This window comes from Podarcis erhardii (assembly GCF_964252035.2).
Source record: "Podarcis erhardii genome assembly, chromosome: 3".
NCBI lineage: Eukaryota > Metazoa > Chordata > Lepidosauria > Squamata > Lacertidae > Podarcis > Podarcis erhardii.
Window position 1 is genome coordinate 70,130,805 of NC_138507.1, and position 12,464 is coordinate 70,143,268.

General features: G+C 40.1%; 1 protein-coding gene across 1 annotated transcript in view; it reads right to left on the reverse strand.

Annotated features, from left to right (window-relative positions):
* Positions 1-12,464, reverse strand: part of EZR (ezrin) — a 35,769-nt gene that overhangs the window by 21,072 nt on the left and 2,233 nt on the right. The window lies entirely within an intron of this gene.

A 12,464-nucleotide genomic window follows, 5' to 3' on the forward strand; every position in this document is an offset into this window, starting at 1 on the left:
TTAAAAAAATAAAACCACCATAGTGTTTAAACGCATAAGTGCTACAAACATTTCAAGATGCTGGTCCATCAAGGTTATTTGCTAGACATTATCCTGAGTGTTCTACTTGCTTTGCAGCTCCTGGCTTTGACTGAGCTTTTAAAGTTTAAGTAAACTGACATTTTAGTGTTCATTCTTCCAGTGCATAGTGTTATGCTAAGCCAGGGCTACTATTAGTATGAAGCCTGACATCTTAATTAACATCCCTTTAGAATTAGGGCAAGGAATTGACCACATTAAGGGAAGGCTTTTAAATTACAACACAGGTCTCCCTGGTATATTAAGAGTTGGAGTTATTCTGGGTTTTTAAAGAGGTAAAAGCATGCTAATTATTCTCCCTATACTGTTATGTTGCCACTTTTAAAAGAGCATGGCTGAAGCAGAAAATGAGCAGAGAGTGGTTTGGGGACACAGCGTGATGACAACAGACATTTCTGTATAGCTAATGCTGTTCATGAGAAACCTATGTTTCTGCAATCCAAGATAAGAAGACCCCAGTGGGTCAGAAGTTAATATGATCACTACTGTATCAGGTCAAAGCCCACTCAGTCAAGAATTCCGTTTTCCATAATGGCCAACCTAATGTTTCAACACAGAACTCACAAAGAGGGTATAAAGGTAAAGGCCACCCCTTGTTTGTACCTAGTATTTGGATCTTAGAGATATAGTATATCTGAACATGAATACTCCATTTAGATATGGTGGCCAACATCCATTCATAAACTTGCTCTCTATAAATGTTCTAATCTGCTGTTAGTGGATGCTAGACAATATGGCACAATGGATTAATCAAGCATTTGTCCTGTTCTATATCTCTGTAGATTAACACTAGGAAATAAATCATACTGGTTTTTCATTACTCTCAAGCATCAGAAAGTGGTGGTCAGAACTCTTTTTCTGAGCATTCTAAATTAAAAAGAATGTATTATAGGAATACATGCAAATTATGCATTCTCAATATCTAATCTTTAGTGTGATAAACCAAGAGTGGAGAAGTGTTAAAGAATGTTTGGGTTTTTCTAATCCTCATTCCAAGCACACACCCACTTCCCCACAATTTAACAAAGGCTATTTTTAAGCAATATGGTCTCTCTCTGTGTGTATCCCAGGATATCCATGAAATGTATAGTGACTGGATTTAACAAATTCCAAAGGCTTTAGCAAACCATTTCTCAATATAAATCTTAAAGGCGTTTCAATTAAAAAACCTCCTTCCAACCCCCACATAATCAGGTCTGATAAGATTTATTTCTAGCCTCTCCTTAAGGAATGCACATAATCATACTCCTTACAGAGCACAAAAGCTGCAACTCCCATATATTGTTTTCACTTCCTGGAGAAAACCAATACCCACATAAAGCATATTTGAACTAAACCACTAAGGAAAGTTCAAAAGACCTATGCATTTCCTTAAGAGTCCGAGTATAGACATCCTCCTTAGCTGAACTTTTTATTCCATCATTTTATGTAATAAAAAAGCCTTTACCTGCTAAACCTGAAATCATACATACAACAGTAATGTTTCCAACCTCAGAAATTAGTTATAAATGCACAGATTAACCCACTACACATACAGACCATCCAAAATGTGCTTTAAAACGGTCAAACTAGATGTTACATTAATAATGTAGTTAGCAACTACTGTTTTGTTTGTAAACAGAACATGTTTTAGTTATAACTTTTATAATTTATACAAAATACAATTACATAAAATGATAGGAACATAATGAAATATTGTTGAAGCAGAAAAACAAAATCATAGAGTTGGAAGGGTCTTATTTCTAGTGCAACCCCCTGAAACGTAGGAAACTCAGCTAAAGCATCCACAACAGATGGCCATCCAACCTCTGCTTAGAAATCTCCAAGGAAGGAGAGTCAAGATCCCCCCCCCAAGGGAGATCCATCTTCCATGTATTATAAAAAGTAAACAACACTTATTTGACCCCAGTTATTTGAGATGGAGGGGGAAACCTACAGATAACAGCCCAAAGGCATACCCTCCATCATTTCTCTTGATGAAAATAAGGATGTCCTATTCCATAATAATAATTTTACTATTTATACCCCACCCATCTGACTGGGTTACCCCAGCCACTCTGGGCATCTTCCAAGATATATAAAAGCATAATACAACATTTAACATTATAAAAGCTTCCCTATTCAGGGCAGCCTTCAGATGGCTTGTGGGGGGTCAGATAATTCCATACTCTCCAACATTTCTCTGGTGAAAATAGAGACTTCCTAAGGAAAAGTAGGACAGTCTGGGATCAAATCAGAAACTGGGACAACTTCTGCAAATCCGGGATTGGTCCCTGGAAAACAGGGACATGTGAAGGGTCTGCAAAAGGCGCACAGGGAGTTCTGCATATATGGGAGAATTTTAAAAACAAGCGGTCCTCACTGACCTGATGCAAAAAGATCTTGTCATCCGAAGGAGCCCGGGCTGTTTATATAAAACACTATAGCCCCACACACCTTTACCTGGGAGTAAGGCCCACTGACCTCAGTGCAGCTTTCTTCTGAGCAGACACAGTTAGTTATTTACTAGATGCATGTCAGTAGCACCAAACAACCCTGCTTGGCCAGGCGCTGGGGTAAATTTCACCCCACGCCATGCAGAGCCATGCTGATGCTCCCGATGGGTCCTGCGCCCCTCGGCAACATCCAAAGACCCTGATCTGCTAGGCGGCGGGGTGGATTGCACCCACCTTGTGGAGTCAGGCCCAGGCGGCCACCTGGTCCAGCACTGGCGGCAGCTACAAGCAGTGGTCAAAATGGGAGTCAGTTGCCCTTTCCTGCTGGAAACAAACAGACTGCTCCAAGAAAATGTATGTGGCAAAAAGAAGCTCTAGGCTGCCCCCTGGTGGGCTGCCTCCTTACATGCTAAGCAGGTAGCCTGCCAATCAGGATTTTATATATATATAAATATTTTCTTCTATATAAAATATTTTCTTCTCACTTCCCCCTGTGGCCCCCTAGCCTCATGCTGTGACTTCCCCCATTTACGTAATTTTCACCTGTGCCCCCCTTGGAATATTCGGGGGGGGGGCAGAGGGTCATGGCCCCCAGTTGGGAAACACTGGTCTAGAGAGTGGCAACTCAAGAACAGGTCTTTTCTATGGTAGCTCCCCACTTGGGGAATGCTCTCCCCCAAGAAGGCTGGCTGGTCCTTCCATTACATAGCTTTAGACTCCAGGCAAAAATGGTTCTCTTCAACCAGGCATTTGGCTGATTAACATCCTATGGCTATTTAAATGCATTTATGGGAGGGGGATTTTATGTTTTATTGTGTATTTTGTGTTCTCATTTTGTATTTTTATATTGTGAACAACCTTGTGATCTTCAGATGTAGGGTAGTATACAAATTTAATAACTTAATAGGCATATACAATATAATAATATAAAAGCATCTCAGAATCACCAAAGGTTGCCTTTCACCAGGTCCATCAAGGTCAGGAACATTATGTGGACCATCTTCTGAGAGCAGGTTAAAGAACCGTTGGCTATTAGGAGAATGAATAATGGAGCTAGTGGAGGAGCAAGAAACAGAACTGGTGACTACTGATGCTTGTCATTATTGTTTCATTTACTGCACTCCAAAACAGTATCACCTACTCAGCTGTCTTAAGCAAGCATGATGCAGTACCTTGATAGGTGTGGGTTTTTCCCCCCATAGACAGGGTTACTCAGGTTTCAAAAGCAGATTCCTATACATAGAGTAGGCATAGAAAACAGTTGGCCCTCCAGATTTTGCTGAACTCCCATCATCTCTGTCCATTGGCCATGCTGTCTAGAATTGATGTCAGTTGTAGTTCACCAACATCTGGAGGGCCAAAATTTCCACATACCTGTGTTGGAGGTTAACAGAAGGAACCCTTTGTGGCCACTAGTGTGGTAGATAAATAAATATAACTTTCAGCATTCTCAATGGAACTAAAAATCCCAGGGTTAAACTTTACAGGACCTATCTACAAAGACCCTTTAGACCAGTACAAAGAACAAGGCAGGATGGGAAAAGTTGTAACTGAAGACCAGTGATTACCTCCTCCATAAATCCCTTGAAAATGGAATAGCAAGATAACTGGGAACCCCAGGAGAAAGCTTACAAGCCTTATCATAAATACCACAGTATTATTCCTGGGCATAATGGCTACAAGACAGAACATATGTCACCAGTTCTCAACACAACACTTCACATATGGAGAAAACTCTTACAGACATTGCTTGTCCACAATGCAACAGTCACCTTTATTAGCTCCTATTAGCAATACAATAATTACTATGCAACCATACGATCAGTTTTTTTGTGCTCTAGCCTCAATCCTCCTCTTGCAGTAGTTATTTACCGGAACAGGAATAACTAGGGGTATGCATTCAGTTTGGACAAAACCAGCATCCAGAGATTCAGACCTTGTCCAGTGCATTCTGAAGTGAACCAGGCCGCTCCTGAAATTTCAAGGGACACTTCTACAATGTGGTGCTATCCAAATGGTTTTAATTACAGCTCTCATCGTCCCTGACCATGGACTATGCTGCTTGGGACTGATGGCTGTTGCAGGCCAAATGTCTGGAAGGCACCACATTTGGAAAGTCTGCTTCGGAGGGACACAGAAAATCATTAAAAATAGATACTCTTCCCCAGTTCTCCATAAAAGGAAATGGTAGGCAGGAAGAAAGTGTGTGCGTGCACGCACTTTGGTGACAAAAATTGTAGCTTCCAACCAAGGAATGCTTATCCTTTTTACTTCCAATGACAGTGCTTTGGAGAGGGATGTAGGAAGGATATTATCCAATGTTATTTCATTGTTTTTCACTGCTTCTTTTAACTGTGTTTACTGGAAGAAGCACTCAGGGTTTCTAAGAATGGCTTGAGAAGAACTGCTAAGATAAAGAGATTCCGGCCCGATATCTCACCACTGCCACCTATAGCCAACACACACGCCTCTACTGGGTATCTGGAGTTCTGTTGAATGCCCCAACCTCAGACAAGTTCTGCATTATTCCTGGTACAGGAAAATTAAATATGTGCTTCCATGTTGTAATGTTTTCAAAGATTTTGTAGAACTTCTGTGACTTGGTTTTTTTAATAGCACAGAAGTAAATAATGATAGTCTTCAACATGATCTAAGTTAACGCTAATGTAAATAAGGCAATAATAGAATCCAGGTTTAACACATCATGGGCCGTAACCATTTTTGAAACCAAAGCAAACAAGTTGAGTCATTAAAAAAAAAAACAAACCATGTTCTGCTTTTCAAATGGATGAAACCAGTCATACACTGAAGCAAGTTCAACTGCTTGATGGTATATTTAAATATAAAGAACTCCTAGGCTCCTCTATTAACTTGATAAAGAACCTCCTAGAGTAGCTGTTGAGACATATTTGCCCATCTAAATTAAAAAAAAAATAATCAGATACATTTCCAAGATAGAAAGATTAACCTGAATGGCAATATTCATAAATAAGAAAAAGTATTTTACACAATAAATAGCTGCTATTCTTCTAAGCAATAAACTAATTCGCTTACTCTTTTTCCAGTCAATGAGCCAGAATTTTCCACAACCTTACTGTAATTTATATTTTGGAACTTATTTGCCCCTCAACCCCATCAGCTTTAGGATCGGGTAACACAGACACACTAGGGATAACATTATATTGCAAATGTCACCTTGTTCTTCCTAGTATCAATTGGCAAAGGCTCTAATGAAAGCACAAATAATAACATGAGGAGGAGTAACTTTGACATGCCCTTCTGTATAACAGAAACCAGAAAAAAACCTGATTGTTGAAAAGACCCTTACTGAAAACAGATTCCAACATCTAAAATAGCTAATTTTAAAAGGTTCAAGAAACAATTAAAATGCTGCTTCTCCACATTACCAAATGCTTTTTGGCATCTAAAAAGAGAATAATCTGCTTCGGGAGGGTGATGCTTGGAGAGTGCTCTTCGGCCCCATGGAGCCTTCAATGTGGAGTTCCTCAGAGTTCAATTTTATTCCCCATGCTATTTAACATCTACAGTATATAAAACTACTTAGTGGGGTCATCTGGAGTTTTGGAGTATGTTGTCAGCAATATGCTGATGACACACAGCTCTGCTTCTCCTTTATATCTGCAGGAGTAGAAGTGGATGTGCTGGACAGTTGTCTTGCCTCAGTAGTGGACTGGATGAGAGCCAATAAACTAAAGTTCATATAAGACTGAGGCACCGTTAGCGGGTGTTTTTTTAAAAAAATTATAAACCTCCTTTTAACTGCCTTTCACCTGGACTGAAGAACTGTCATTCTAACTTATGATGCTTCATCATCTTTGGGAGAAATCTTTGCTTACATACTTTATGTCACCTGGGAATGTAGCACCTGGTGGTATGTATCATGATCAAATATATGAAACCATCATGGGATTTTCTAAGAGATACTTTTTGCCTGGGTTAACATCCAAGATTTGGGACTAAAGTCATGACTTTTTACTTATGCAAAATATTAATATTCCCCCAAGCCCATAGAGCTTGTTAAATTAATGTGAACTGATTTTCAATGTAGAAGAAAATTCCGATGAAGCTAGCTGCATTATTTTGTAAAATCGTAAATGTTTATATCTACACAGATTAGGATAGTACTGTCCAGTTTTGGGTGACAAATGATTCATGTGCCTTTGTGCCACACATACTATAAGAGACTAAACAAACTCTTTGTACGAGGCCAAACACAGAGAAAAGCAGCAGCCGACTGTACCAAACTCCTCCCTAATCAGATTTCTTTGTTGCAACAGCTGTATGCAGATTGGTAGTTCATTAATAAAAGGAGATGATTATGCTAAGAATGGATGCTTAAGCTTTATTTAGGAAGCGTTCTAAAATACAAAGAAAGCGTATAGACTTTATGCGGTGAATGAAAAGTAAGCAGCAATCACTTGATGGCAGGCACTGGAAATAGGCTAGTAATTACATCCTTCTGGCTAATACGCAGAGAAAAACAGTTCCACCATATGCCCAATTCAACAGTACCTCCTGCTCTCACGAACATAACAGTATAGTCAACCCCCTTAAGGAACAGGGCCAAATATATATAGTTTTATCCATGTGTTCCATGTACACACTTTTTACTATTGCTGGAAAAACAGGACATATTGTACATGCAAGTAGAAACTAATTCATTAGGCTCTGCCCAGCCTGTGTAAAGATATCCTCATACATAGGCAAATATAAAAATCTCTAGAGCCTGTCTCAAATTAGTATTTGTACCTTAATATTTTCTTTACTCCAATGCATTTGCCTTGAATTAAAGTTGAAGCTGCCTTTCAACAAGCTCTGCCCTGTGAATCAGTGTACAATTTTATTTTAGCACTTGGTATTTTCAGACAGGTCTTAAATGACGGTCTTACACAAGAATGTCTAGGCACCATACCAGATATGAAGCCATTCATGAAATGGGACAGTTGTGGGAATAATTTTTTATACAGGAGGCGTGACGGGCCCAGTGCAGATTGGAACCTTGGTGAGAGTATTTATGTCTAAACTGTTTTCCATTAAAAAAAATACCATAGTGGTTTACAGAAGCTGATTATCATGGGAAAATATATCCTCATGTTTGATGTGGGCTTTAACTTTCTGTTCACTATTGCAGTACTAATTTTTATTTGCTAGATTATCCTTTTTTTAAAAGAAAGTTATTCATATCAGTTCAGTCTAATTTATCCCAGAGTATCTACTTGTATTTGCTGAGATTGTAACTCAGAGGAGGGGACTTAAGCAGCTGGCGGGGGGGCAGACTTCACTTCTCACAACTGCCTCATTGGGGAAAGACCTACTGGGAAGAGTTGCTGGGATCATGGGCATAGCCAAGATAAATCAATAAAAATACTTAAGTAACTGAGGGTCCTCCCCCCAATAAATCCTGGCTACGCCCATGGCTGGGATCACTAGGCCTGCACTGTTTTGGTTTATTTGAATAAGGAGTTAACTTCACTGACACAGTGGTTTTTTGGGTTTTTTGTTGCTGACTTACACCTGACTCCAGCTCCTAACAACTTAAGCTTAAAAAAAAAAAAAGTTGAAATGTCCAAGCTTGCCTAATATGGTATTATTTACAGTTGGCATCTATCCATTGTTACTAATGAACTTATGAGAGATTTTCAGCCCATAACACTGCTTGGAAATAAGCCCCCATGTTCTACTGGGCTTAATTCCTAGTGTTTAGGGTCACAGCCTCAGGCTGGCAGAGTGACTTGCCTATGTTTCCTCATCTTTAAACTGAAAACGGCAGTGAACTTCATAGAACTGAAGCTGGGATAAAGGTGGGTTGCACCCATAGCTTCTGCTTCTCTATGGCAAACTTGGGGAGCCTGTAGTCTGCCAAATGTTGCTGGACGTACAACACCTGCCAGCTCCAGCGCAGACTAGCATAAGCAATAGCCAGGAATTATGGGAGTTTTACAGCAACATCTGGAGGACCAAAGGTTCCCAGCCCATGTTATAGAGACAGCCCCATTCTCCAAGGGAAGGAATCTTTGAACGCCCAAATGCCTGTAAAGAATTCTGGGCAGCTTCAGTTCTGCAAAGGCAACCTTATTTCCAGTTGTGAGCCTGTAAACAAATATGCATCTCTCTTCAGCGGTATTAGCAATTGCAGAGGGTAGGGCTGGAGCAAAGAGAGGGGAGAATTCCAAAACTAAACTTCGGTCTTTTGAAACGGGTGGATCAGCAATAACTTTAAGCTAGGTAATCCCCCATGGTGATTTTTCTCCTTTCCTAATAACTGTATCAGTCAAAGAGCTACTTAACTGCTGATTATGTAGAAAGCTGTGCACACACTGCACTGGTAGGAACCATCACAGATCCATGCCTGTAAATCCCCAGCAGCACCACACAGCTCAGAAATTACTGGAAAGGTGATAGCTGGCTTTCCCCATTTACCTTGCAGACCAGGTCAGAATTTTAGCTCTCAAGACATTTGTTGACAAGAGAAAGAAGAACAAGTTCACCTCTACTAGCTGTTGCTCCACTTGTCAGCTGACAGGCCAAGCTCAGGCACAATTAAGAACACAGTTGTAAGCAGCTTTAGATGATTAGATGAAGGAACTTTTCCTCAACCTACAGAAATGTTTCTGTGTAACTAGGAGGTCATGTCGAGGTAGGGCATTTTCACAGAGCTTGAGTTTCTAATTCACCTAACTGCTCTATCCAGCTGGATTGAAAATGGCAGAAAGCCTCAGATTACATAGGAAGTGGACTTCTATCATCACTACAATAACATCCGGGTGTGGGGTGGAGTGGGAGAACGGAAAAGTATGAAGGGAGGAAGGAGGAAATGTAGGGGGCATGGATACTTAAGGTATAGCATTTTGTCTTGGAAAGTATCAGTAGGAATAATGAATCCAATATTAATCTAAGAAAGGTATTTTGTGCTTATGGCAGACTTATAAACATTCTGTTCCCATTACAAGTTTCAGGCAATGACCTATTTCTATTACATGTTTCTGGCAGTGACCTCACACCTTCTCCACAAACCTGTATGGCAGGCCTGGTTAGCCTATGGCCCTCCATGTTGTTGTACAACTTCCATCATGCCTGGCCACTGAGCATGCTGGCTGGAGTCCAACAACCTTTGGAGGGCAACAGGTTAGCTGCTCCTCAGAATCATGATGAGAACACACCAATTCAAAACTCTGAGTTAACTGGATAGCCATGGGCAGCTCACACTCATGTTTTAGTTCCTTCATCTCTAAACTGGAAACAGTTATTGAGGATTGTTTCAAAGGTAAGAAAGCTACCCTTCTGAAGTATTCACGTAAAAATTCAGAGCTAATTTCTCTTCCATCTCTAGTCACAACTTTTTAATAGAAATGTGGACAAAAAGAGTAGCTTGCCTTGAACAGAGAGCTAGCTGTCACACACATAATGAAGTAAACCTTTCCGTTTCTAAGGCTGGAAACGGAGTTATCAGCAATTGGCAAACATATTTATCTCCCTTTTCTCAAGTCAAAGTTTTAACCATTTCAATCCACATCACTCCAACTTGCCACACCTGTGGAGCAATGCAGCAGCTGGGAAAAAAAAAACCTACCCATCTACAGTAGAAGTAGGTTCTCACTAAAAACTCATCCTGCCATTTTAACCCACCCTCCTAATGGTCTAAAAGATGACAGTGATTTATATATTGCTGGCTCTTTATCAAAGAGTTCAAATCAAGAAAATGGATCTCCTCAGCATTTTGGCAGCAACAAAGGAGTGGGACATGTATTGTTTCATTTGATTGTGGTTTTTGTATTACTGCATTTTATTTTGGTATGGCTAGTCAGCCATGCCCTTTGTATGCTGCCTTGGGATCTGTAAGGATGTTGAGTTGTTTAAAAACATTTTAAATAATAATTAATATTTGAAAAATTACAAAAACAATTTTTTCACTAAGACCTGTCAGACTTCAGTGACTTGGGAGCTGGTCCTAATTTCTTGAGGGGACTGATTCTGTTTGTTTGCTCACACATATGTAGTGACAAATGTCCTTGATTTAGACTAGCAGCAGCAATGGCAAAAGCTTCCTGGAAGAAGGGAAGTGTTTCACAATGTTTTCTGCAAAATCAAATCATCTTAGACCAACATATCTCTGCTATAGCAGCTCAATCCTACACATTACTTACAATTAAGTCCCAGCAAGTTTAACGGAACTTACACCTAACCTAAGTGTGCACAGGATTGATCTCCAGGGCAGAGAAAAGCCCCTTTGCTAAACAGTAGCACAAACAGCTTCTTATTCTTGCAGCTCTTCAGCTACAACCTCCCCCCTGTGAGAAGCTGAAAAAAATGGCTGAAGCACTAATAAGCCATGAGTGGGGAATTTCAGACCTGGGGGTCAAATGCAGCACTCCAGGCCACTCTATCTGACCCCCAGGACTTTCCCCAAGCCAATCCATCACTATGCCTGCTCTGCACCCTCCTTGGGTGCTTTTACATGGCTGGAATGTATTCTTGAACTGTGAGAATGCCTCTTGCTTGCCTGGATAGAGATGTGTGCATGGAAACCTCTGACTTTTGTGTAGCTGGAATGTAGCTTATAGTACAAGCGACACATGGGCTGCTCTGGCCATGCCCACCAATAGCATGCAGCTCCCTGGAATACTGTCCATAAAAGAAAAAGGCCCTCAGAATGAAAAAAACGACCCTGCTCTATTCACAACCTCTTGCCACAACAGTTATGAGGTCAAAGGAGAAAAGAGTGCCAAGAATTTTTGCAGATTTGGCACACAGTGCAAGAGTTCTACAGTGCTACCAAGTCTTTAGGTAGCTAGCCAGAACTTAAGCTTGAGTGTGGCAATTTTCAAGACACCACCGCCACACAAACCAGCTCCCCATAGGCATGGCAAAGAACTCACATGGCATCCATGGAGTTTTAACTGAACTTATGAACATCCAATGTGTACAGTTAATCTCTAGGTAAAGTAACTGAGTCATTTTATAACCCATTTACGCAGGCTGAATTAACACTTTAGTTTCTTTCTTGAAGAAAACACCCTTTATCAAGCTAATGAACTCTGCCATTCCTCTGAAATCCAAGTTCATTATTAAACTGCTCCTTAGATACGAATTCTGCAGGAGAAGCAAATTCTTTGTCTCCATGCAACCTGTGACTTGGTGTGAAAAGTAATTCAGGAAAAGTCACTCTCAGTGTGATCACACAGTGCAAGGTCAAAAAGGGGCCACAGCTAGAGGAGATGTTAAGCCCTAATACAGATAGGTTTGCATTTCAGTAACAAAACCTCAAGCAACTAATACTAAGTGCAATTATGAAGTAAGCCCTATTGAACAGTGCTTACTTCTGTGTAAACATGTTTAGGATTCTGCTGAATGTGATTACACAGTGGGGGTGGGAAGTATAACAAACTTAAATTTAGATTCAATTAACTTTCAAGCCAGCGAGTATAAAAGTTAGAGAGTAAACATATAAAACATGGCAGACTCATAAAAGCATCAGTATGGACCAATGTTCATATGTAAACACAACTGCTACCTTCTGTGGGATATGAAAAAAACAAGTTCCTGCTGTTTGTTCTTTTTTTACAATGCAATCCTAAACATGCCTACTCAGAGGCAAATCCCATATAGCCTCAATCAGGTAATGGGGTTTTTTATAATAGAGATAAGAATTTTTTACTTTAACTTTCATAATAATTTCATTAGAATGTATAAGGATAATTTATGCCACCTTTTTGACAGAACAAAAATGTTATTTGAATTTGGACAGATATTACTGTATTTCAACTCCCAACAGCTTCAGCCAGTCAGGGATCATGGGAGATGTAGTCCAACAATATCTGGAGAGTCACAGCTTAGCACCCCTTCCCTCACCCCTCACCCGATTTAGGGACAGCTGTGCTATAAATTTTCAAAGTATAGTTTCTTTAAGATAATGCCAAGGCTGCAGATTCA